We start from the raw sequence: 25,102 nt of genomic DNA on the forward strand, positions 1-25,102 counted from the left end.
TAACTTCACAGTATCAGTTACTAGTCATGTAAATGGTTAGTGTCTCTCATTCCTGTGCTCTTTATGTAACCATGTACCGAGGACGGAGCAATCGCTTACTGTCCCCATGCTGCTCTAAATATCAGCTTCCATAGGAAGCACAGCACCAGCTGAATAACCAAGCATTTGCTGGGCCAGGCATTAATTTTCCTCAAAGGGCACTCATCAGAATTTGGAATAATGATGATACTTGGAGTTCTTTCTGAAGCTCCACAAAATAAATGGTACTGAAGGCACACCTTAAGCTGGACTTGTGGACATGCCTGCAACCCCAGTAGTCAGGACTGGAGCTCAGTGATCCCGAGGAGAGTGATTTAAGAAATAAATCTATTAAGAGTGTGTGTGTGTGTGTGTGTGTGTGTGTGTGTGTGTGTGTGTGTCTGTATTTCTGAGTGTGTGTGTGTTTGTGTGTGTGTGTGTGTGTCTGGCTGGCTGGCTCTCTATGTGTCTGTATCTGTGTGTGTGTGTCTGTGTATGTGTGTCTGTATCTGTGTGTGTGTCTATGTCTGCGTCTCTGTGTGTGTGTGTCTGTATTTCTGTGCGTGGGTCTGTGTGTGTGTCTGTATCTGTCTCTCTGTGTGTGTATCTCTGTCTCTATGTGTGTGTGCCTGTGTGGTCCCAGGGAATCTAATCTAGTCCTCACACATGCTAGGCAAGCTCTCTCCCACTGAAGTACATCCTAAACCTTAGAAATAGAAATACTTTTTAAAGTACATATTAAGTACAATTCTCCAGTGGCTGGAGAATTGGCTCAGTGGAACAATATTAGAACTCGTATAAGATCCAGTCCCCTCCTCCCAGAGTGAGCCAAGCGTCCCTGCATAAGTCCCAGGTTTCAAACAGCTAACTCATGCAACGAGCCCAGGACCTGGTACCACTGCCTAGATGCCTCCCAAACAGATCAAGCCAACCGACTGTTTCACCTATTCAGAGGGCCTGATCCAGTTGGGGGCCCCTCAGCCTTTGGTTCATAGTTCATGTGTTTCCATTCGTTTGGTTATTTGTCCCTGTGCTTTATCCAACCTTGGTTTCAACAATTCTCGATCAAATAAACCCTCCTCTTTCTCACTAATTAGACTCCCAGAGCTCCACCGGGGGGCCTAGCCGTGGATGTCTGCATCCAGATTCCTCAGTCCTTGGATGGGGTTTTTGGCACAACTATTAGGGTGTTTGGCCATCCCATCACCAGAGTAGGTCAGTCCCGGCTGTCTCTCGACCACTGCCAGCAGTCTTTTGTGGGGGTATCTTTGTGGATCAGATGAATAACAGGAGTGTCTTTAGTCCCACCTAGTCTTCTATGGGGAGATGAGAGTTATGGGCAGCTGAATCCACAGAACTCATGGGCCACTGCCCCAGTGCATACAGCAAAAAACAATGAACGTGGGATCGGACAACTGAGGTGCCTACATTCATTCACATGAATGAACACACTCGAAGTAAAGGAAGTGACCTACAGCAAAATAATGTTAATATTGGCACAATGATGGACACACACACCAGTAAAACAGTACATGAAGCCCAGGAAAAACACTTCAATATACAGCCAATGATTTTCAACAGGGAAACTATGACAATTTAACAGGAAAAGGACAATCTGATGAAATTAAAAAAACAAAAACATACTCTGAAAAATGGAAACAGCATAAAAGTTAACTTCTAACACACTACAAAGGTAAATTTTTAAGATGAAACCATGAAACTCAAACAAGCAAACGAGGATAGATCCTCATGATCTTGAATTTGGGAATGTTTTGTTTTAAACAGCAAGAAAACAAAAGATATACTAGAAACACAGATCTTCAGCAAAATTCAATATTTCAGTGTATCAAAGAATCCCGCCAACAAAGCAAAAAGGTAGAACACAAGAAAACCTTTAGAACTGATACATTTCATGAGGGTTTAATATTCAGGGCACACAGAGATGTCTTATAACTCACTGACAAGAACGGAACACAATCTTGAAATAGCCAAAGAAGTGAATACATGAATTATTTGTTTGTTTGTTTGTTTGTTTATTGCTGCCCAGCACACTGTGGAATGGAACACTCATGTAGTCATGTGGAAAGTAATGTCAGTGGTTCCTCAAAAGGCTGGTGCTTTTCAAAAGCACTGAACACAGACGGAGTCTGAGATCCTCAATAGCGGCTTTCGCAATAGTAAAAAGTAGATATAACTCAATTATCTATCAAGGAGGAAATGTACAACAAAATGTGGCATATTCTCATGATAAAGTATTGTTCTATCCTAAAAAACCGAAGTTCAATACATGAAGTAACATGGATGAACCTTGAAAACACTGTAAGTGAAAAAGCCATATATAAAGGGGAAATAGTTTCAGATCACACATGAAATCTCTGAGACAGGCAGACACAGAGAGATGAGAAGTAGAACAGAGGTTACCAAGGACCATGATGGAGGAGTAGAGAATCACTGCCCAATCAGCAGAGTCTATCTGAAATAATGGAAAGTTCTGGAAACGGAAGTGATGATTTCAAAACATTCTGAATGCATAATGTATCACAAATCACAGCTAAGTATAATTAAATGGCACTTTTTAGATCATGCTATGGTGATATTTTATTTGTGCTAAAATGTGATTTTATTTGTATGTTAATAAAGTTGCCTGGGGATCAGAGCTAAGAGCAAGCCATTAAGCAGAAGTCTGGTAGTGGTGGCACACGCCCTTAATCCCGATCACATGGCAGGCCGAATCTCTATGTGTTCAAGGACACAGCCAAGTGGTGACCTGAACCTTTAATCTCAGTATGAACCATAGAGACCTGAAGGTCTGTATAGACGGGCAGTGATGGGGAAGTCATGTGGTTGGGTTTAGAACCAATGAGAAGGCAGAACAGAAAAGCAATAAAAAGACAGGACACAGGAAGAAGGTCTCTCTCTCAGGGGAAGGACAGAAGCAAGTGGTAAGATAAGGTGGTCTTAGCTCTCGGCTACTGCTCTGATCTCTGGGCTTTTAACTCTTTATTTGGCTCTGTGTTTCTTATTTATTAAGACTGTTTAGAATTACATCTACATTATGCATAATCTACCACAATAAAAAATACATTTATTACAATATTATTCACAGAATTTGAACAAATCTAAAGCCTGTCACAACAAAATTCTAAACCAACATGAACTGATAAAGTTGAAAGTAAATATTGACATTAAAATAGAGTACCCAATTCTTAGGCCATGTTAAAGGAAACCCCCACATGGGCCCAGAAAAGCCTGCTTTGATAGCACAAACTTGGTCTTCAAACCACAAGGGAAACTCGGACACTGCACACCAACAGGAGCAAAGGTCAGTGAAGGCTGGAGGTCTCTAGTCCTCTATTTTTACTTCGTTACTATTTCCACATCTCAAATTCTCTCCTTATACTAGCCTAAAACTAGGATCCCCAAGAGAAAGTCTGCACACTCAAATATTTAACAATGGGGGTGTACAATAAAAGAAAACTGCCCAAACCTGTACAACCCATGGGTTACAGTACAAACAGTAAGTGTGCAAGCCTCAGTGAAGGGGCAGTAGACTAATAAAAGGCTTGGCTATACAGAAACACACCCCCGAGTCCCACGAGTCTGGCGCCTGGTGCCAAGTCAAACTGCCCTCTGTGCTATTTTCTACTCACGAGTGCTGGTGTTCTTCACAAACTAATCAAGAGCTCGTTTCATAATCCACTAATCCTGAATTACAGCTGATGTTCTTAACCATAAAAACTAGAGCCCTGCCGTGCATCTAAGGGTAACTGCTCATTACAAAAAGTTCATGCTTTATTATCAGTCTGGCTAGCTCTAAGAAAACCATCTGTTTTGTGGGCAGTCTGAAATTTCAGAGAAGGAGTAAATAACATCATAAACTAAAATGAGAAAACCCAGACAACAGGTCAAGAACTGGAAGGGAAAGGTAACACTAGTCCCAATGGGCAGTCACAAGGGATGGCCGCAGGAAAACAGATCCAAGGCCCTGCAGCTGCACCTCATGACGACTCCATCCTGTCCGGCATCTGTGCTGTCATGGTCTTCTCGGTGAGGAGGGACCAGCTGTGCGACTCACTTGTACAAATGATTTATCTATCGGCATGAGGTGAATCACTAATAGCTTCTTTCCCAACCCTGAAGAATTCCAGAGTCACAGCAAGGATTATCAGCAAGCAATCTGCTTCTTAAGCAGGAGAGGAAAGCGGCTACAACTCTAAAGCAGAACTCGGCCGGCACTTCAGTGTATCCAGAATGTGCTGCCAAGGGACCATTCATGTGCCTTGTTGTTCTATTCACAAGAGACACGTTATCAGCCTGGATGTCCATCACTGAGGAATGGACACTGAAAATGTGGTATGTAAATACAACAGTAAATGTACAGAACTAGGAAAATGATACTGAATGTTGCTCAGTCATGGAAATCAAAAGCCACATGCTCTCTCTTTTCTGCGACTCCCAGTTTCAAATCTCAAATTCTGTGTGTTTGATTCTGAGCACCTATGGAAGCCAGAAACCAGAAAAAGGTCACTGTAAGAGGGATGCATTGAGGGAGGGGCCAGGAGAAGAGAGCTAATACAGAAGTGAAGCGGGGGTGCTGATGAGAACAGGAGAGAACGGGGAGCTGAGAGCAGGGGAAGAGTTAACTAAAACAAGGGAAATGCAAAAACTATGCAAACAACTGTCTTACACTCAAACTTTAAAAATACAGCCTGGACGTGATCCCTGCCTTAAAACCCAGCACTGGGGAGGCAGAGGCGATGGATCTATGAATTCAAGGCCAGCCTGGTCTACATAGTGAGTTCCAGCCAGGCAGAGCTACATAGTGAGACCCTGTCTTCAACAACAACAACAAGACCCCAACAATAAAAAACAGAGCTAGAATGATAGTTAAAAGTAGAGTTTGAGGAGAGATACCTTACATGGCTAAAAAAAAAAAAAAGCTCCCAGAAGCCCCAGTGGCAGGTGTGGGAAACCTCCTTATGAGTTACTGTCCAGGTAGGTCCCCAAAGGTCCCAAGCCATACAGGCTCCAGAAATGCTTCCTGGTTGCCCGTCGGAATTAGGTAAGGCCCGATGGCTGAAAACACCACACACCTTGGGTACGTGATAGAGAGAGATGGAGCCAGGGCTGGGCTGGACGCCCCTCCCTGCCACATGGTTTCCACTGTCCCAGAAATTGGGGCAGTGAATGGACCAGAGAAACATCAGTTAACCCAGATGTGACTCCTACATCTGTGAGACCAACCTCAGTCAAGACAAGCCCACTTACACAATAATGGCACCACTGCTATGGGGGTAACCAGCTGCTATCTGAACCGATTTGACACCTACTCCACAGAAGGGATTCACCCATGTACGTAAGCCTGGTCAAAACCCACGGGAGGGGAAATTGTAGACCCCTGGGAACAGCGATGCTGCATACTGTAGCTTAGTAAATTGACATGATGTCAAGCTGCCTTCTAAATATTTATGTTTACATCCACTAACGTAGGCTACTCTCGGCCTTCATCAGAGAAGCCTCTTTCCAGCAAAGAGTGCAAACACAGAGACTCATGGCTGAGAATCAGTGATGGGTGTGTGCTCAGCCCTCAACAAGACCACCCACTAAGGCTCAGGGAACACTGCCTAAGAGCGCACACAAAGAATCTGGGAGCCAGAGGACAGGGAGAAGGGCTCCGAAATGTCATTTCCCGGCATGACACAGCCACTGCCGTCACACATGCATAGCTGCTGTGGATGCCTGCACTGGATCTGGCCCCAAAGGGCCCCTGACGGGCTGGCCTGGATGGAAGAGGGCTTCAGGGGCCCCTTACCCTCACTGCTGGACCGTTAGCTACTGACAGATTCAAGGGGATGGAGAAGCGCTGCCCTCAGTTCTATACCCGCTAATGACACCTCCAGGCTCCAGTTGATAGTCTCAACTCAATGGTCCCACAGATGGCCCCAGTTAAATCACACCAGTCACAAAAACAAAACAAATCAGTCACGAGCCTGGGGAAGGGATGGAAGGGAGGTAAGAGGGTGTGAGGAAAGAGAAATCAGAGTACACTGTACATATATTTGAGATTATCAAATAACAAAATCAGTAACAAAAAAAGGGAGAAAAACAGAGCTCTTGTGATCTCTCATCTTACAAATTAATCAGATTCTTGATAAACAAAAACGAATATACAGAGTTAAAATAATTCCTATGAAAGTTAGCAAATGATTTGACTACAATCTAAAAATGATAGGCAAAGGAAATTGAGCAAATTGGAATGTTTGAGAACTCTACCTTGTGGATTTGGATTCTGGCTGTCAAATGTCTATAAACTGTCTTCTTAAGACTCACCAGATAAGTGATGCTGATAGTTCTACTTTAACAATATCGATCCATTTATTGACCGAAACCAAAAACAAAGTGCAAGGCGACATCCTTACATGGCTCCAGGGCCTAACTGGGGTGGCAAGAGCACAGAGAACAACTAACAGACAGACAGACGGACAGAAATGCCGGGATCCAGGGGCCAAGCTCTCTGATGGAGGAACTCGGCACCCTGGAAGCAGTGCTTATTACCCACAACTGACAAGGGCGAGGGGCTGTGCCCTGCGGACAGACAAGGAGGCAGGTCAGCGGCTCTAGGCAGACACAGTCTCTCTCTGGCCGTTCACATCTGGAAAGAGAAAGCTATGGAGGACATCCTCGACACACAGACACACACTGTCATTCGCACCTGGACCCGAGGAAGGCCCTGCCACCCCTGAGCTTCACCGGGGGAAGGCTCTGCCACCGCCACAGGGCTGAGGCATGGGAGTCCACATCAACAGCACACGTTCACTCAGAACTTCCCTCCCTCCCTACGCCCCGGAAAATCCCATTTACCGTGACCTGAAATTAGACATACAATTTGATTTTACTTATTTGGGGCTTGTTTGACACAAGATCTCTCTATGTAGTCTTGACTGTCCTGGACTCACTATGTAGACCAGGCAGTCCTCAAACTCACAAAGATCACCTCGTCCCTACCTCCCAACCGCCAGGACTAAAGGAGTGCACCGCCATGCCCAGCCAAAGTCACATCATTTTAATGCTCTAATCTAACAAGCCATTGGAATTGCTGCACTGATCTCTGTCAACTCTTTTCTAGAAATTTCAGTCTTATTCAGATGACATGGATGGACATGGAGGAAGGAGGTGAGGGAAGGAGGTGAGGAGGGCTGTACTGAGAACATGAAGAGAGGCTGGGACTCAGTGAGACCAGCAGACCAAGGCCTATCTGTGGAGCTCAAACTCCTTTTCAGAGTAACTGAGAGCTGGGGTCTAGGTCACGTGGACTGGTGGTTTTCAAAGAAGGGATGGTTACTGAAGCTACAGGATAGATAACGGAGAAGTTTAAAGTCAAGTAAGTTCATTCTGTAACTGAAATAACTTTTGTTTAGGATCAGCATTAACATGTAAGACTATGGCATACTGACAGCATTGTAAATTATTCCTATTTCTCTAGAAAACAACTACTTAATTTCTTTCCTGTTTTATACAGTCACTTTCATTTAAATTTATTATGTTTTCTAGTATGTAAAAAGTTAGAGTAATAACAGAGTCATTAACAAATAGGATTACACAGAAATTTTAAATCCCTGAGTGGCAAAAATCTACTATAAGCAATGTCAAAAGCCAAATAAGAAAACATAGACAATGTATATTACAGACTGGCTCTACTAATATACAATGGGTTGAACAGCTGAAATAAGGAAATCGTGAGACAATGGAGTAATATTAATATTAGTAATATTAAAAATTCCTATTTATATTCAGTTTGCACAAATAAGTAAAAATGTTGGTATTGGTGGGTATCATGCTCTCACTATAGGAAGGGCCAAATGAAGTATCAACTTGAACACGTATTTCAAAACACAGCTGAGTCCAATCCCCTGTAATCAGGAGGTCCAGGTCATCCTTGGCTACATAATGAGTTTGAGGCTACAGAAGACCTTGTCTCAAAAGAACAAACCACCACCACACATAACTGTTTATGCATTTATCTATGTAACAGGAGCATATATACACACAAATGATACCTATGCACATACATATGCATATGTGTTTTTATGTATAAAGATACATATACTTACTGTATATGTATCAGGAACTTAGCTGTGTTCCTGATGGAGCCTAGAAACTCAGCACCCATCACTATCATACATGTCAAGGTCTGTATCTTGATTTCTTCTTGTGAGGAGAAACCAGAGCCACTCAGGGCAAGGACTAACTCCAAGCACTGAGGTTCATGGTAAGCCTTCTTATAAAGGGTAAAAATAATGACATGCTCATTAGAAAAAATTGTTCGGACATAAAAGGACAGAAGAGTACAGTGAGACATGGAGCAGTCTGAGAACCAAAATGCAGAGAGATAGTGAACCATTAATCATGGGGGAGGAAACTGTGAATTCAAACCAATTATAAATAGAATAATCCCAACAAGCATCACCAACACATGTACACACAGGAGATGAAACATGAGGAACTAACTGCATTTAATTGTCTTAGAGTGCCTCCTTCCCCACAGATTTTGCACTAGCTGCCAGGGAATTACGGTGGCCACACAGTAAGGAAATCAGACAGCGAAACAAGTGGTCGAAATCTGTACCTCAAATAATGGGCAAAACACACATAAAGATACGTTCCTTATATAATATTCTACCCCAGGACGCTTACTCAAAATCACAGCAGGTAGACAACACAGCCATAATTAAACAAGAGGAAAAGGTAGGATACGTGCACACCCTTAAAACGTTCATGTAACAAAAGACAAAGAAATTGTCAACAACTATTCTAGAGGAAGGGATGCTTGGGACTTGTTATGGTCTGAGTGTGAAATGTTCCCAACAGGTTCATACGTTAAATGTTTAGTCCCTAGCTTGAAGAAGGCAGTCACCAAAGTGTGCCTTTGATGGCTGGTCTCCCTTACCTCTTCTGCTTCCTGTGAGCCTCTGCCACACTTCTTCCTCCATGATGTTCTGCCCAAGCAATGGGACCAACCAATCATGGGATGACACCGCTGAAACCCTGAGCCAATATGTCCTTCCTCCTTAAGTTCTTTCTTAGAGTGTTGATCACAGCTAAGCAAAGGCAACTTAATACAACATCTGGATCAACACAGCATCATAGACGTGCTCATGCATCAGAAGACCAGCAAAGTGCTGCGCAGAACATCCGAACTGCTACAAAAAGGTAGAACAGTAGATTAATGTAACAAAGTTGAGTACACAGACATATCAGCTCTTGACATGAGAGTATCTACATTCTTGGAATCTATATTGAGGGACTCATGGCAAAAGGGCTATCATATATTGACAGAACTCTTACATGCTGTGTGTGTGTGTGTTTACATATACACAGAAGCAGTCATATATGCAAATGAGTAATAAATCCCCTGCAAGACAAGGGCAGCAATAGGCAAATCTAGATAAAAGATTCATGGTGTTCTCTATAGAATTTTTTGCAACTTTTCTATAAAAAGTTTGAAATTATTTCTGAGGGACAGCCTCAGAAACTGAGACCTGTCCCTCTAATTCCCACAGTGTCAGGGCCAACAGCTACCAATCACCGAGCTAGAAAGCTGCCACTTGACCTAAATTGCACAATGCTTTCACTTTCCCTCCCTGGCCTTCAAGTCCCACATGCAAAGCAGCACGCTCAGGGAATGCTGACCGCTGTCACTTTTCTCCATGATAGGTGGCCCAGGATCTGAGCACTGTGTATCTGATGGACTACTGTCCCCTCCTCGTTGTGGCCGAGCTACCGGCACGCTGCTAGAATCCCCGCATAGGGCCCGCTACAGAGTTCCATCCCGCGGTCAGAGCTGACCATGGTCCTCTCTAGATTGCTTAACAGGTCGTGAATTAGGCAGGAAAGAACTTACTTCATGAATTTAAAAGTCACAACACTGACAAAACACATTACAGAGATATTTTTGGGTCTTTCTTCCTCCTTCAGGATCTTGAGAAATATGTAAAAATTATCACCCAGGGACTTTTGTAATTTCCCAAAAGTCCTGTCCAGGGAGTGTGTAAACTCAGTCAGGAGACAACCGCAGAAGCCTTTACAGTTAGAACTGAGTGTGTGTGTGTGTGTATGCGCGCGCGCGCGCGCGCATGTATGTGTGTGTGCACGTGTGTGTGCGCGCGTGCGTGTGCGTGTGCGTGTGTGTGTGTGTGTGTGTACATGCAGGTCGAGGACAGCTTGCAGGAGTTGGTCCTCTCCCTCCACCACGTGGATTCCAGGGACTGAGCTCAGTTTGTCAGACTTGGTGGCAATAGCTTTCCGTGCTGAGCCATCTTGCCGGCCCTCTGGGAACCACTCTAAAGGCAACTACTGTTTGTGAAGGGCTTCCTTCACAAACTACATGGGAGAGAACTCTGGGAAAGGAAAGGAAGGGAAGTGGAGGGTGTAGAGACAACCAGCGCAGGGAAGGAAAAGGTAACGGAGACAAAGGCCACGAGGCAGGTCTGTTCTGTCGGCTTCCACAGCCGCAGACGCCAGTCTCCTTACCACGGCGCATCCTGAGAACTGACTGCCCTTTCAGTCACCCGACGTACGAGCCAACTGAACGCAGTCAGGGAGACCAATCCTTGTCTTGCTGGTCTCACTAGGTAGCACACCTGGCTTCGAATTTACCAGGTAGCACAGGCTAGCCTAGACTTACAGACTCCTTGTGTCAGTCTCATGGTAACGCTGGCATCAGAGACGTGCACCATCACGGCTGACTCCGAACAGCCACTTATCTATCACTCTCCGGAACCTCAGAAGTGACACAGGACGGTCCTATCGACATGTTCTGTGAGAAATGAAACTGCTGGGACATAAGCACAGAGCGGTTTCTACCGGTTTCATTTTATAGTTTTATAGTTTTCCAGTTCAAGGAATCAACCACAACTATACATGAGTAAAACTACAAACACATAAACCTGTGCCCATTATATCCCGAAGTTGGACAACATGCCTACATCTCACTTCTAGGACCCCGATTTTGGATAACAGGTTCAAATAACTTCTATGAGGAACTTTCGGAATATTTCATAAGCATGAATATTTCCCTGACGTTCCATACTAAGAATGTGAAACAGGACCAATGCTGAGATCCAGAGTCTCAGCTCCTCGGGACAGGGGTAGATCTTCTCCAGTTCACACAAGGAGAAGCTGGAGAGCTGCGTGGAAGGATGACGATCCCACAACCAGCAGCAGGACCTCGCTCAGGAGTAACTCCTGCCTTTGGGGAGTATTTTCATAGGACAACAGATGATTTTCAACCTTTAACTTAAATAGTATATGACGACAGAGAGGGAGGGAGGGAGGGAGGAAGAGGGAGGGAGGGGGGAGGGAAGGAGGGAGAAGGAAGGAGAGAGAGAAGGATCCAAGATCTGTTCAGTTCTAGTTCAGCTCTTGCTTGGATTTCTATAGGTCTGAGCATGTAAATGTGTCTGATTTAAAACAACAACAAAAATCCAGAATTTTATATGCAGCCAAGTCATTTAATTTGCTCTTCATTCAGACCGCTTAAAGAACTAAAAGGCAGCGCAAAGTGGACGCATTTGATCAGCTTCCAATCAGCTAGGAAGCTGTTGAGAACACCTGCCTCGTTAGGCCTCTCCTCTTGGGGGAGAGAGAAATCACATTGGTCTTTTGGGGTAAGGACGTTAAAAACAAGTCACTCAAAATGCACCACTCCGACATGGTGACTAAGTTTAAAGGCATTTGTAAAAGAGTAAGCACATTACTTTTTCATGCTGTTTCTCTTTCTACTGACTCGTTTATTGACGGGTTGAGATAGGCTCCTTTCTGTAGCCCGGGCTGGCGTGGAACTCACTATGTAGTTAGCTTAGTCACTGTCCTGTTGCTGTGAAGAAGCAGCGTGACCAGGACAGCTCTTATGAAAGAGAGCGTTTAACTGGGAGCTTGCGTACAGTTTCAGAGGTTTAGTCCATCATCACCATGGTGAGGATGGGGCAGCATGGTGGTACACACTGGTGCTGCAGCAGAAGCTGAGAGCTACACTCTGATCCACAGGCCGAGAGGAAGAGAACACTGGGCATGATGTGGGCTTTTGGAAACCTAAAAGCCCTCCCTACAGACACACTTCCTCCAACAAGGCCACTCCGACTGCAACAAGGCCACGTCCCCTAATCCTTCTCATAGAATGCCGCTCCCTGATGACTAAGCATTCAAATATATGAGACTATTCAAACCACCACAGTAGACCAGGCTGGACCTGAACTTACAGCAATCCTCCTGCCTCAACTTCTGAAATACTATGATTACAGGTGTGAGCCGCCATGTCTGGCTAAACACAGAGAACAAAGTCCACGTGTGGACAATGTTCCGTCTGTGCCGGAAGAACCAGGCATGATCACAAACAAGGGAAACCAGCCTAGACAAGAGACGCGACCCTGCCCTTGTCCCAGCCACACCCCTCCCCAGTCACCTCCCCCAGAGAAGCAAGCCACCTTGTCTCATCCAATTCTCTCCCCTGAATACTCTGTTCAGTTCATCATGTAAACGTTCTGCTCCTGCTGGGTTTTGTTTGTTTGTTTGTTCCCTTATTTCCTTCTGAAATTTCTCCTTATTTCCTGCACCATGCAACATGTTATGACTTTAATATCAAATGCCCCCCATCCCCCGCAGGCACGGGTGTGATGGGCTAAGTCTCCAGCTGGGGACACTATTGAAAAGAGGTGAAACAGGGGAGGAGGGGAAGCCTGGCTGGAGAGGCGGGACACCTGCCCCCTTCCTGCTATCCCAGTGCTCTCTGCTTGCTGGTTGCCAGAAAGCAAGACCTGCTCCGCCATGCCTTCGGCCATGATGTCCCCTCAGCACAGCCCAGAGCAGCAGAGCAGCGGTTCCCGGAAGAAAACCTCAGGGGCAAAGTCAGTCGGCCCCTCAGGTTGCTCCCTTCCCCGTGTCCACAGCAACGGAAACCAACACCGGGAGCGGCCACGGCCAGAGGAAGACGGAGCTGGAATTTCGTCTCCTTACAAGGGAAAAGGCAGATTTTAGTAAAGTTCTTCCCAATTCATGAAACGAACGGATATTCTTCACAGCTGGGTCTAAGCTTCAAAAATTAAAATTCCAATTGGATAAGACAATGGTCCTTTACCCTGGGAACCAGGCATTACATCCATCTGTACCACCAAACTGCAAGCTCTGTGACAGGCTTATTTTGTTTGTACAAAAATGTTTAAAAATAAAACAAATTTCCTCTCAGCAACATCAAAAGGAATGCACTGAGACTATAAATACAGTCACACAGGCTCTCCAACTTCAGCATTCCACCCTGAGAGATCAAAGGAATCATTATTCTACACACACACACACACACACACACACACACACACACACACACTCTCCGTGTTGTGTATTTAAGTATACACTCTGCTTTCTTCCATGGATTTCTAGAAAGAAATGTTACTTTGTAGCATTTACCGTTTCTTTCTCTCAGGACGCCATCACTCAGAGATTTCTGCAATGCCGGCGGGCTCATACCCACATTTTATTTCTCGGGCAAAAGTCTCTCTGTACGGGACTGTATTCTCGGCAAATGGATTTCACATTTATTTCACCATTTAGCTTGACCCACGTAGCTGCCATATTTCAGGCCCACGTTTAGCATCTTTCACAAACGGTCTCCTTAACCCTAACCATTATCAAGTGATGTAGCTGTTATCAGTCCTGTTTCTATTGATTTTGATGTGCAGCCCCAGCCGTGAAGCCCCCTTCAGTCTTAGGAACCGGAAACACTTGACTAATTTACTGAGTTGACAGAGAAGATGGGCAGGTCCTGCCCCAGCGCCCGGAGGAAGCGGATTTTAGGACAGTCTGCTGGCTGCCGTCTCTGCCCCTTTCCCCGCGCTAGCTGCTTCCTCCCCACAAAGAAGAAGTGGCAAGAGGCTCAAGCCCCGAGCAGAGCTGCTGACCCAGCGCAGACAGAAACCGGATGACAACCAGGATTTGCTCTGAGTCGCACCCCACTCCTGTGGCGTCGCAGCCAAGCACAGAGACGCAGCCCCATGTGAGAGCGCGGTGCCAAACATGTATTTGAAAAAACTCAAGAAGCAGTGCAAAATATTAATTTTACCTTTAACTTTTGACAAACTGACAAAATGTCTAATGCACACAACTTCTTCTGCCTTCCCAGTGAAAATGATGCTGATCCGGGCTCACTACAGCCCCAATATCACGTGACTTCCTGCTCCTATGACAGGAATATTTTCCCATGTCAAGAGGCAGACTCCAGGAAGAAACAGAGAAAGAATATGGATTTCTTTAAGAATATCAGTTGGAACTATTTGAGTAGTCATAAATGGAAGAAGGCCAGCTGGTCATGGTTGCATGGCATGCCTCCAATCCTGGGACTGCGTATGTGTGTGGCGGGTGGGGCAGGGGACCTGAGACAGAAGGATCGTGAGCTTAATGCAGACTTGGCCACACAGCAAGACTGTCCTAAAAAGTAAAAAAAAAAAGTGAGAGGGGAGTTATACAATCAGATATTCTTCTCTGTTTGGTTTTAGATTTCTAGGACTCCAGTTTGGTTTTGGCTTTTTGTTTACTTGAGGGATTCTGGCATCCCTGGAAACAAAACTCACCTATGCTAAGCAAATGCTGTTGCTGAGCCACATCCCTGGACTGAATTTCTAGTGCGCATGGCAGAGCAGAGGTAAGTTTCCAGCCGAGTGCTCACCGCTGACTCTGAGAATGGACGGCCACTGCAGGCAGGGTAAACGACAAGAGTCCAAGAGTGTGACTGCTTCCTCTTTTCCTCGTGGAAACAAACGCACAAGACTCAGCCAGCACCAAGTCTAGAATCACAGAGCCACGGAACCGTCTGTCACAGTGGTGAAGACCATGGCTGAACTGCACACATCTCCCCTTAAAGCAACGTTCACTGGAGTGTATCATCAAGGGAAACCAAAAATTAGAGGACTAAACTGCGTCTTTATAAACTTGTGAATTACTTATAATGCCTCATACACTGTCTATGGACAATGCCTGTTGAGCAGTTTTCCAATTCTTAAAAAATCCAAATATGTGCCAGGCGATGGTGGTGCACACCTTTAATCTCAGCACTCGAGAGGCAGAGGCAGGCAGATCTCTGTGAGTTCGAGGCCAGCCTGGGCTACAGAATAAGTTTCAGGAAAGGCGCAAAGCTACACAGAGAAACCCTGTCTCGAGAAACCAAAAAAAAAAAGCCCAAACATGCTGAGACCCAGGACTCGGGTAAAGCATGCAGGGAGGAGTACAGGCCTGGCAGGATGACTCAGAGAGCAAATGCACTTGCTATAAACCTGATGACCTGAGCTCCACCTTCAGGCTCCACGCGGTGCCAAGAGAGAACCAACACCTGAAAGTCATCCCGTGGCTTCCACACTTGCAATGTTGTGTAAGCGCATGGACGTACATTTGCACACCAAATGAGCGAACGTTATAAAAAGTAAACTTTAACCCTACCACTCATGAGGCGGGGGGCAGGTGTGCCTCTGTGAGTTCAAGACTAGCCTGGCCTACATAGTGAGTTCCGGGATTGTCTGAGAAAATAAAATAAAATAAATAAAGCTTTAAAAAAAAAAAAAAAGGAATGGTATATCCAATTGGGAGCGAAAGTAAAAAAGACGCCAAAGGTTACCACACAGCTTTGCCATTCACTTCAGACAGGACAGGTTTGAGCGGTGTGAGGACCACTGCTTCTTTCACAGAGTTCTAAGGCATGGCTGGAGCACTCGGGTGGATACCTGTTTCCACCAGGAGATGTAGAATATACACTCTCATTCAGACTCATAAAGAGCTATAGGAATAAAGTCGAGCACAAAACCCAGTAGCCACAGATGCAGGAAACCGTATGAGGTACTCCAAATTAAGAACCTTGAAACTCACGCTTACACTTCATATGTGTTTTTCAAGGACAAGTTTCTCACTTTCCCTTTCAGTTACCACAGTAAACATAGTCACACTCTTCTCGCCACAGCATCACAGAGAAGCCTCCCCCTCCCCGGGTCTGGGTGGGAAACTCTCATAGGAACATTAAACTGGACCCTTCTGAGAAGGTCTGTGGGACATCCTCCAGAATGGGGCCATGGCTCCTCTCTCCTCCCAAGTGTGCTCCTCTGAGAATGGCACTAGATACCCCTCAGAAAGGGCCCATGGCCTCTTCCCCTTACTGAGTGGACAACAACAAGATACCTATGTAGTTAGCCTTCGTCCTGGGGTGGACCGTGAACATGCCAAGACAGCTGAGCAATCAGCACAGAGAAACAAAAACCAGAGCACAGGCAACTCTAGGAAAGAAAGAGAGGCCCAGGCGCCTAGAGACATTCACGTCTTCGGCGGCCCGGCTGCTCTTCCTGTACTTGACTTCTGCAGTCTATGGCACCAGGATAATGGTTTCAAAATAAGTCTTCAAAGCCAGGTGTGGAGGCACGTGCCTGTAATCCCAGCACTCGGGAGGATCGCAAGTTTGAAACCTGCAAGGACTACAAAGTGAGATCCTGTCTCATACACACACTGTCTACAGAGAAAGAGAAATATGGGCATCTACCTAAACAGATAGAGAGTTCCCAAGTAAACTAATGAGCACATTAAATACCAACAATATGGTGAGATCTAGCAGTGCTTGAGATTCAGTTTCAAGTCAGTAGGTTTTTCCCCAAATAGAATTTTACTTCCACCCAGGCTCTGAGCAGGAAGAAACTCTCTGCCCCAAACACCTCCCTACCAGGGAGATTTGTATTTTTCTCACCAACAGAATAAGATGTTGAAATTTGTGTTTAATACAATGACTGTTGTGAAATATTATCTTAACTAGGCAAAGATGTGTTACTTTTGTTTATACTAGTTTGTCTCACTTTGCTTACCTAAGGCACCTGACTGGTCTAATAAAGAGCCGAATGGCCAAGAGCTGGGCAGGAGAAAGGATAGGCAGGGCTGGCGGGCAGAGAGCAAAAAAATAGGAGGAGAAATCTAGGCTCAAGAGGGGAGAGAAGAAGAATGAGAGAAGAAGGAGGAGAGAACTAGGGACAAGCCTGGGGCAAGAAGCCAGGCAGACGACAGACAGACAGACAGACAGACACAGAGAAGCAGTGATAGTAAGATACACAGAAGTAAGAAAGGTAAAAAGCCCCAAGGCAAAAGGTAAATAAAGAGAAACAGGTTAATCTAAGTTAAAAGAGCTAGCCAGAAATGTGCCCAAGCTAGGTCAAGCATTCACAACTAATACTAAGTCTCCGTGTCATGATATGGGAGCTGGTGAGTGGCCTAAAAGAGAAGTCAGGTACAAATGGCCACCCATAGGGTATCGTGTTCGTATACTAAATCCAAATACACACATAGTCAAAATGTTTCATGCCCTCTTAGGGTCAAAAAAGGAAGAAGTGAGACGTTCTTCCTATAATCCCCAAGCAGCTACAGAAGGAGCACTGGAGCCAGCCAGGAACTCTGGGCCTGTCATCACCCCAGCAGAAAATTAGAGTGACAATAATGGAATCTACTTGTTAGAAAGAATAAATGAAGGAATATATGGAAGAGAAAAGAAAACCCAGGAAACAGTAAATGCTACCTACTAATAATACTGTTTTTATTACCATTAGCTATTATTCAGATGAAGTGGGTGGATTTCAAATATAAATGTGACATTATCAAACAAAATTCTTTGAACAGGCCATTCTTCAGCAGGTGCAAGAAATGAAAAACATTGAAAAGCATAATCCAAGAAGCACAGGAGATCAAGATAAGCCCACAAAAAAACATAATCACCGATTTCTAGACAACCTGAGTGTGTGGGAGGACCTTCACATCCAGGCGTGATGCGTTCTGTTTTTTAAACCTCCCCCTACCCCGTGTGTGTGTGTGTGTGTGTGTGTGTGTGTGTGTGTGTGTGTGTGTGTCACAGCATGCATGTGGAGGTCAGAAGACAGCCCTGGGTAGAGCACCTGGCTTTCTATCTTCTCTGAGACAGTCTCTGTCTCCAAATCTGCAGCTCTGCGATCCCAAACACTCACCATCCTGTCTCGCTGAGACACAGGTCATCAGGCTTGTGTCAGAGCACTTCACCCCTGCGCCCTCCCCCAGCCTGGCATGAGGCGTTCTTTCAGGTGGGATAGCTTGCTTTCTGAAAACATTGAGCAGTTTTCCTTCAAAGAAACACACACATACCCACCACCACCACCACCACCACCACCACCACCACCACCACCCTTGTTCCTGAATATTCTATCCTCAAATACAGAAAAACACAAGGCTTATCTACTGATGCTTTGTAACTAAACCAAATCTTAACTCTGCTCTTTAAAATTGTAACTTCTAAATCAAAACTGGGGCAGAGGGGAGTATTCATACCTGTGAGGCTCTTAGCAGCATCTACTGAGCTACGTAATGAGATATCCTAATTTTTATATGAAAAAAACAAAAATATTAGCTAAGAAATGTTTTAAAAAGTACTCTGTGCCTTTCTCAGTATGAAATTCTCTTGAAATCAGATTGCTCCTGTGGCAGCATCCATGTAGTCTCAGTCCTGAACCTGGGCTTTTGAAGATGAGTCTAGGCCAGTTTCTTTGAGGTAGAACTAACAAACAGCCTGAGAGCTTGTGTTCCAGAGACTTCCGCTTCCTGTCTGTCTTCTCTATCACTGACATCGCCAAGCACTTCCATTACACTCATTTGTGTTCTTTTTTTCCTTCCTGACAGGGCTCCCTCTGTAGCCCAGGCTGACCCACACTCTGTCCCCTCACTGTGGCCTCCGGGTGCTGAGATTACAAGGGTGCCAGCCACTTCTGGAGAAGAAAACAAAACAATGTGCTTGGGCACACGTCTGATGCCTGATCGAATCAGGCCAAAGTGTTTGGGTGTGGGAGACTTCCTGCCAAGTTCCTCCCTGCTATTTACTTACACAGATCCATTTTCTCAAAGATGAGCTCCTCAGGAGGCCCCTAAGCAAGTGTCTTTAGCAGAGATCTTGGTAGAACAGTTCACAGGGAAAACGACCAGCACTCTCCTTGGGACCACGGGGACATGCACACCCCTCCTGCTGCTTTCCCTGCGTCGGGCAGAGACACGCCTCCCACTGCACCACACTGCCTCTAGGAGCAAGGGTCATCACAGTCGACACTTCTATTGAGAACCAGCAGCAGAGCCGTTTTTCTGATGGGAAAATGAGACCAGCTCGGGAAATCCACACAGACAGACAGTTGACAGGAGCCGTGTGTCTGGGGCTGGCAGGTCTTCACTCTTAAACCACTTGGGAAAGTCTACAGGGGTTGTTTTGTTTGTTTGGAATTGCCCTTTGGATGAAGATAGCAAATAAGCACCCACTAAGGATACTAAGGATTTAAAACTCAGTTCCGTGAGGCGGACATGCAAATCCTAGGTTTTGTTCAATAAGCCAGAAGTCTACTGAAAAAGGAAAATGACCAAGTTTCCACAGCAAGAGATAAAGTTGTGATGAAAATTTTCAACGTTCCTGGGTCCTAAATTATTTGCCTACTTAGTGACTTCTTAGTTCACCTACAGTGATGAAGCCCAGACTCAGGGCCTTCAGCATGCCAGGCCAGGGCTCTACCACTGTGTGAGACACACCCAGTCCTCCTGGGTCCTACATTTTAACCACCATTTCTTAAAATTAAAGAAAAATAAATCATAATTTAAAATCCTAAAGCATTAGCAATGCTATTTTATATATATATATATATATATATATATATATATATATATATTTTTTTTTTTTTTTTTTTTTTTTTTTTCTAATTATGAGAACTTTTTACACTGGGCATTTTCAGCTTCGGTCAACATCTGTACTCACAAATTCCCCTGTACCATCTTGAGTTCCTTCCCTGGAGGTTTTGGTTCCCTCATTTGGTACTGGGGGCGACGCTAAATCTGTACCGCACCACCGACTTTCTGAGCACGCTCTGGAAGGGGCATTGGCAGGCGATCATAACTGGCATCTTAGTAGGAAGAAGTCAGATGTTTTTTAGAGAACAGGCTTTGAACAAAAGGCCAATGTGAGGTTTTAAATGCCCCTCTTCTAAGCTTATCTGGAGCTGCGTGAGGAACAATGCACTCTGGGAAATGTAGTCTGGTGTAGAAGAGCCTGCCAGGGGAGTCTAGACTAACTAACCACTAACAGCTGGGGAGGAGTGGCTAGGCATGCTTCCATCACAAAGGATGGGCTGAAGACAAGAAAACGTGCATGCGTCCAGGAGACAGGGATAAGTGTGTGTGTGTGCACAAAGACAGGGAAAAGAATGTGTGTGCAGAGGACAGGGAAAAGTGTGTGTGTGCAGAGGACAGGGAAATGCACATGTGTGCAGAAGACAGAGAACCTTGCGTGCATCCAGAGGACAGGGAAATGTATGCGTGTGCAGAGGACAGTGCGTGCGTGCGTGCGTGCGTGCGTCCAGAGGACAGAGAAATGTACATGTGTGCAGAGGACAGTGCGTGCGTGCGTGTGTGCGTGCGTCCAGAAGACAGGCACTTTGCTGAGCGCTGGCTAGGAACTGGAGTGCTTAGGCCCCCGGGCTGCCATTGTGCAGCCTGGCTGTGTTTCTGCCCTTGGATCCGTGTCTCCTGGAAAACTCCCAAAGGCCTGACACCTGTCCCTTTTGGGTTAAGTACAGTGGGACGGAAGTCTGGGGTCATATCGTGGCAGAGTTCCCATAAAACTCAAGCTAAGTTCAGTTGAGGGATTTTCAGCAGCTGAGAACGTGGCCCAAAGGCGGGCGCCATCTCTAAAGTGAAGAACACCGCTGAAGGACCGACAGCCCGTGAAAAGGTAAGCATTTCAAAACCCCACAGTCAAACTGGAACACTACGGAGTCCCGGGATTCACACGCTCCTTGCCATGTTATTTTATCACTTAAACTGGTCACTCACCGTGGGGACAACAGGACTGATTAAAGAGACCTGTGCTCCGAAGTGACGGCAGACTGTCCCAGCTCACTGCTGCGGACTTTACGGTGTCATGAACAGTGGACATCTCCTAGAAACCTTGCTTTCAGTTCTGAATTTTGACCTTTCCTGGGGCCAGTGACGGTGTAACAGTCTGACTGTCTAACACACTCGGTCAGAGTGGCAGTCAGTGCAGCGAAGGGGTGGCTGATGCTCTGCCGTGCGTTGTACTGCTGGCCACGACGCTCCACGTGCGTGGTGAGGGCACTAACAATCTAATACAGTTTCACTTTATGATGTGTTAGTTCATCCAAACTCAATGATACTTTCCAGGAAGGAGATAAAGGAAATGCCTCTAACACATGATTGTGTCCAATGTACAGGTACCAACAACAGAAATACTGATGTATTTGAAGCCAGAACTGTAGCTGAAGGTAGTGAATCCCACCATACCTGGTTTGGGTGAGAATGGAGAGAAAATGGCTTTCCCTAGTTTACCCAGCTGTCAGGGATGAAGCGGGATCGAAACCTTGGTCTTGGGAATCCCAGCCCAGGAGACTCAAGGATTCCGTCCCAGGCTCCCTTATCAACAGCCGAATGAAGTCCCCAGACCGACCTGATTCTGTGTGCGGGGCTGGCATGAACCTGGAGAGACAGGAAGGGCAGGCACTTTCTTCCGGAAGCGGATGTCGAGAGTATCACACCTGTGAGGAAGGAAGGAAGAGGCTCAGCTCCTGTTGGGAAGACCAGCTGCCCCAGCATCTTCGGCTACCTCTACCTGTCACCTTCCTTTAACACCTGTGAGCACGCCACTCAAGGCAGGTACACCCTGCCTTTAAACACCCCTGAAGGGGACTGGCAAGACGGCTCAGTGGGTACAGGTGCTGGCCACCAACCCTGACCACCACAGCCTGAGTGATCCCTGCAACCCACGTGGTGGATGGAGAGAACCGCTTCCTACAGGCTTCTCTCTGACCTCCACGGGGTTGGCATGGCGCATGTGTGTGCAGACACACACACACACAATAAGTAAATAAAATGTAAAAATAAGCCTGTCAAAAGGAAATAGAGCTGGCAGTTTTTCTTAAAATCCATGGAAACTAGATTCCTTGAAGTATTGGCCACAGATCACCCAGTTTGGCTTTGTTAGCTGGTGAGGAAACTGAGACCCCAAGAACTTACATAAAGACAAAGGGCCAACACCATGGTTCGAGGCAGGGCCAGACCGTGAAGCCAGCTCTACCCCTTTGGGGCTAGTACTCACTTGCATAACACAGAACACACTGTCGCCCCTTCAGAGAGAAACAAACAAGCAAACAACCCAGTATTTCCCGAGGTGTCCTCGTCCAGCATCAGAAGAGACATGGACGGGAGCGCTAAATGGATTTGTGCAAATTTAAATTAAGGAAACCCCCATCCTTCCTCGCAGGTCGCACTCCGGCCTCAAGTTACTTGCCACGGCACACACGTGACTTAAATGTCTCTCTTATCTGTGAGTCCCTATCTCAGTAGGAGAACCCTCGCATACGGATATGGTCCAGGCTCTGGACTTCATCAACTCTGCTCTGAAAACTCCCCATGGTCCTAGCCACCTACTTCCCTGGTCTCAAGAAATACAAAAATGAGTCCCCTGCACTAATACCGACAGGCCTTCTGAAGCCGCACTCGTTCTTGGCCAGCATTCTGTGCATATGGAAGTTTCCGTGTTGTAACATTCTGCTTTCCTGCTCACTACTGGTTTAATCTCTCTAATCATAGTACAATAATTCAAACAAAATCGGTTACTCAAAGATAATCTAGTTATGATGAGTATCTCACTTCTTGGCTGTTTCTTTTTATTGTTGTTAATTGTTTTTATTTGTGCTTATTTATTTATTCGTTGAGACTGGGTCTCTTATAACCCAGGCTAGCCTTAAACTCCTAAGTGCTGGGATTATAGGCACACACCACCATGCCAAACAAGCTGGGCTGGTTAGTGCTTAATCAGAAGGTAAAGTTGGAACAAAAAAAAAAATACTCTTCAAAAATTGGAAGCTATTTCTTAATGAGCCCATAAGACAGCTCATCAGGTAAGGTACCTTGCACCTAAACCTGATGATCTGAATTGGAGCCCTGGGACCCACATGGTGGAGGGAGAGAGCCGATTCCTGCAAGCTGTGCTCTGACTTCCATGAGCACGCCATGCACACAGGTACCCCACCCCCCACAGACAGACACAAATAATAAATAAATGTCGCTTTTAAAAATCCTCATATTGCACCTTCAACAAGCCTTAGTTGTGTGATGTATCAGATGGTAGACACACACACAAGCTCCCTGGGGAAGAAACCTTGAAACCAGCAACTTAACAGAACTATGAAGAATTCAAATGCAAGTAGAGGGAAAAAAAAAAAAAAAAGACAGTGAAGACGTGTCCTGAATGTGACTTCGGAGTATGACTTAACTGTGTCTTATGTAGCATAGGCTGGTCTTGAACTTGCTATGCAGCCAATCCTCCAGCATCCACCTTCCAAGTGCTAGGCTTATAGAAGTGAGTCACCATGGCTCGTTATAGAATGCTGGGGATCCCATAAACAAATCCATAAAAATGATACCAAACAGCTCTTGTCTTATACGGCTTAATGTTCTCATTCCATATTACATTTCCAACATTCAGAAATGCTAGACAAATGTTCTACTAACAGAACTATACCTGAGCTTAATTATATTTTAAATATATTATTTGATACCTACAACAATTATTTGCAAGTGTTCAGTTAAATTCAAAGCAAATTAATAACATGAAATTCACCAGGCTCATGCCTCTAAATCTCATCAAACAAAAATTGAATATACACATTCTCCTTAATCTGTAGGTATATATTTCAGAGAAATTTTAACATATGGAACAGGAGATAAGCACCAGAACTTTCCTAGCATATATGTGTATAATAGCAAAACAAAACAAAAACATGGTATTTTTAACAAAAGAATTAGTAAGTACTTTGGGGTCGGTATCATTCTGAACTGAAAAAGCCAATGAACCATATCCACAGGCAACAGCACTTCGGGAGGTGGAGGCCAGAACAAGACTTCAAGGCCATCCTCAGCCACATAGGAAGTTGCAGGCTTAGCATGGGCTCCATGAGCCCCTCTGATACAAAGACAGAACATCTAGGTAACGGTCACCCAACTCCAGAACCAAATGTAAGTTACTCCTAGGCCCCACTTTCAGCTCCTGCCCTCTGTAACTGCACGTGTCGATTCTGCCTTCATCATTATTTTAAGTACATCATATATTGATGTATCTTTCAACAAGATGATATTCTAGTTTCTTTGTAAATCCATAAAAATGACATCAAACAGCTCTGGTCTTGTAGGACTTCATGTTTCTATCCAATATTACATTTCCAAGACTCATCCATTCAATTTTCATGATGATACCAAGTTTCTTCCCTACAATGTGCTTAGCAATGACACTCTCAGGCGCAATCATGGTTCATGTTTAGTTACAGCCTCTCGCTCCCTTAATTTTAGGACATAAAATGGCATTCAACTACAATCTTAATTTGCATCTTCTTGCTCGTTAATGATGCTGCATAGTTCACCTTTCTCATTGGCTAACTCATGCCTTCTCTTTGGTGAAAGGCCTGTCTCTGTCTTTTGCTCTCTTTCTTCCTGGGTTGTTTCCTCTCCACTTTACACATGCTGATTATCTGGTTTTGCCAGTTCTGAGTGGCCAGGCCCAAACAGGTATCAGATAAAGTAGAAGCAGGAAGCCAGACAACTGGAGAGAGCAAGCTCTGTGCCAGTGTTTTCCTGACTCCATGCTTCTGAGCAGCATGCAATCCACAGACACTGTGAAGCACAGACATAAAATACTATCCAGCTGATGGAGATTTCTAAGCTTTCATTTCAATAGAAGTTCAGCCAGAAAAAAAGAAATGCTTAGGAAATGATGTCAGTGCATTCCACTTGTAGATGTCAAGTTTTCAACAGGCCACAATTTAGACAGTATTTCCACTGAGCTCTTATAGTTTACATATTTTTATTTCATGCTTTGCTCACCTCTGATTTAGAATACATCTGGTACAGTGTCAAAGGGTTGAGTATTTTTAAATGCACAAATGTTCATACATAAAATCTGAATTTCAAAACTATGTTATATAAATTAGAAGCAGTCGCCCGGACTCCAGAT

General features: G+C 45.1%; 1 protein-coding gene across 1 annotated transcript in view; it reads right to left on the reverse strand.

Moving 5' to 3' along the window:
* The window catches only part of Wdfy3 (WD repeat and FYVE domain containing 3), a 253,962-nt gene that overhangs the window by 204,379 nt on the left and 24,481 nt on the right, over positions 1–25,102 (reverse strand). The window contains 1 exon segment of the mRNA XM_028867282.2: positions 21,542–21,629. The gene's annotated coding sequence lies outside the window, so the exon portion shown is untranslated.

This window comes from Peromyscus leucopus, chromosome 10 (assembly GCF_004664715.2).
Source record: "Peromyscus leucopus breed LL Stock chromosome 10, UCI_PerLeu_2.1, whole genome shotgun sequence".
In the NCBI taxonomy this organism is placed as follows: Eukaryota; Metazoa; Chordata; class Mammalia; order Rodentia; family Cricetidae; genus Peromyscus; species Peromyscus leucopus.